The sequence below is a fragment of the Macaca nemestrina genome, chromosome 16 (genome assembly GCF_043159975.1).
Source record: "Macaca nemestrina isolate mMacNem1 chromosome 16, mMacNem.hap1, whole genome shotgun sequence".
NCBI classification, from domain to species: domain Eukaryota; kingdom Metazoa; phylum Chordata; class Mammalia; order Primates; family Cercopithecidae; genus Macaca; species Macaca nemestrina.
In genome coordinates, this window is record NC_092140.1 from 30282428 (window position 1) to 30285495 (window position 3068).

At 34.0% G+C, this 3068-nt stretch overlaps 1 pseudogene; it reads left to right on the plus strand.

Moving 5' to 3' along the window:
* The first annotated feature begins 854 nt into the window (after positions 1-854).
* LOC112426660 (U6 spliceosomal RNA) lies at positions 855-947 on the plus strand (annotated as a pseudogene).
* The last annotated feature ends 2121 nt before the right edge of the window (positions 948-3068 follow it).

Sequence of the window (3068 nt, forward strand, 5' to 3'; positions counted from 1 at the left end):
AGAAATAAAACAAGACAAACTATGGATAACATGAAACAATGAATTGCATGATTTAAAATAATGTTGGAATGAAAAAAAAACTACAATAGCTTTTAAGTGTTTAAATGAGAGGAGTCACAGTTATCACATTTTAAATCAAAAGTGAACATGATTAATGTTAGCAAGGAAGGCATGTTGAAAACTGAGACAGGCAAAGGATGTGCTAAACAGTCATGTTGTAATGCAATGGCAAAAGTTTTGAAGGTAATTAAAATTGCTACTTACATGGGCATATGAATGATAAAGTGTAATTACCTTATCACTGATATGGAGAAAGATTTAGGGGTCTGGGTAAAAGATCAAACCAGGCACAGCATTCCCTCAAGCCAAAGCCTCATCCAAAGCCAGGGCTTAACTTTTTTTCAGTTTTATGAAGGCCTAGAAAGATAAGAAAGCTGCCTACACACACACACACACACACACACACACACACACACACACACACACGAAGTTAGCAGAAGTTGGTTCATGAAGTTTAATGGAAGAAACCATCTCTATAACATAAAATGCAAGATGAGATAGAAAGTGCTGGTATAAAAACTGCAGCAAGTTATACACAATATTTGAGATAATGAATGAAGGTGTCTACACTAAATAACAGATTTTCAGTGTAGACAGTGCAGCCTTATATTGAAAGAAGATGCTATCTAAGACTTTCATAGTTAGAGAGGAAAACTCAATGCCTCACTTCAAAACTTCAAAAAGCAGACTGATTCTCTTATTAGAATCTAATGCAGCTAGTGACTTAAAGTTGAATCCAATGCTTATTTACCATTTCGAAAATCCTATGACTTTTAAGAATTATGCTAAATCATGCTTGTTTCGACAGCACATAAAATTGAAATGATACATAGAAGATTAGTATGACCCCTGAGCGGGGATTATTCACAAATTAGATCCATATTTTTACCAGAAATTACAAAGAAAGTAGCTAAAATCTTCACAATAGGACCAAAACCTCACATATCAATATTAACTCTGAATGTAAATGGTCTAAATGCCCCCACTTAAAAGGCATAGAGTGGGGCCAAGCAAGGTGGCTCATGTCTGTAATTCCAGCACTTTGGGTGGCCAAGGTTGGTGGATCACCTGAGATCACGAGTTCGAGACCAGCCTGGCCAACCAGGTAAAACCTCGTCTCTACTAAAAATACAAAAATTAGCAGGAGAATCACTTGGACCGGGAGACAGAGGTTGCAGTGAGCTGAGATTGTGCCACTACACTCCAGGTCTGGGTGACAGAGCAAGACTCTGTCTCAAAAAAAAAAAAAAAAAAAAAAAAGACACACAGTGGCAAGCTGGATAAAGAAATAAGACCCATCCATCTGCTGTCTTCAAAAGACCAATTCCATAAGTAATGACACCCATAGACTCAAAGTAAAGGGTTGGAGAAAGATGTACCATACAAATGGAAAACAAAAAAGAGCAGAGTCTCTAATTTTGTATCAGATACAACAGACTTTAAACCAACAACAGTAAAATAAAGAATAGAAAAGAGTGTTACATAATGATAAAGGTCCAATGTAAAAAGAAGACTTAAAATTTTCCTAAATATATACACTTCCAGTACTGGAGCACCCAGATTCATAATAGAAGAACTTCTAAACCTATGAAAAACTTAGACAACCATAGAAGCAGAGTGAGAGACTGCAACACCTGACTGACAGTATTAGACAGAAACCTAGCAAAGAAATTCTGTACATAAACTCGACACTTGACAAATTGGGCAGAATAAACATCAATATTGTACTTCACCTGTCAACCACAGAATGTATATTATTCTCTATTATACACAGAGCATTCTCCAAGATTGACCACATTACTTGATCTTAAAGCAAGTCTCAATAAATTCAAAAAATGTGAAATCATACCAACCATAGTCTCAGACAACAGTGGAGTAAAAATAGAAAACAGTACCAAAAATATCCCTGAAAAAGACAAAATTACATGGAAATCAAACATCTTGCTTCTGAATGACTTCAAGGTAAACAAAACGTTAATCCAGAAATTTTAAAAAAGTCTTTGAAATAAATGAAAAGAGAGACACAACACATCAAAATCTCTAGAATTCAGCAAAAGCAGTGTCAAGAGAAAAGTTCACAGTGCTAAATACCTACTCCAAAAACTAGAAAAATCTCAAACTAATTATATAATATGACACAAAATAAGAATAAACTATCACCAAAGCTAGCAGGGGAAAATTAAGCTACAGAGAGAACTGAATGAAATTGAAACCCAAAAATCTGTACAAAAAATGAACAAAAGCAAAAGCCATTTTTAAAAGAATAAACAATATTGAAGGAGCACTAACTAAATTATCAAAGATAAAAAAACAGAGATCCAAATAAGGATAATCAGAAACAACAAAGGTGGCATTACAAGCTATCCCACAGAAATGAAAAATTTCCTCAGAGACTGTTAGGGACCCCTCTATGAACACAAATTAGAAAGTCTAGAGAAAATATATAAATTCCTAGAAACGTACAATCTTCCAAAATTGAATTAAGAAGAAATTGAAACACTGAACAGACCAATCTTGAGTTCTAAAATTCAATCCGTAATAAAAAAAAAAAATCAGCCAAAAAAAGAAAAAAAAGAAAACAAAGACAAAGATAGATTCACAAATTCCACCAGACTTACAAAGAAGACCTGGCATCAACTCTACTGAAACTATTCTAAGGAATCGAGGAGGAGGGACTTCTCTCTAATTCATTCTAGAAAGCAAGCATCACCCTGATACCAAAGCCTAGCAAACACCCACAAAAATAAGAAAATTACAGCATATATCTCTGATTAATATAGATACAAAAATTCTCTGCAAAATAACTAGCAAATCAAATGCAAATAGCAAATCAAATGCAAATAACATATCAAAACTTATTCACCAAGAACCAGTAGGCTTCATTCCTGGGATGCAAAGTTGGTTTAACATACAGAAATCAATAAACGTGATTCACCACATAAAAACAATTATGAACAAAAATGATATGATCATCTCAAAAGACACAGGAAAAAAAAACTTTTAATAAA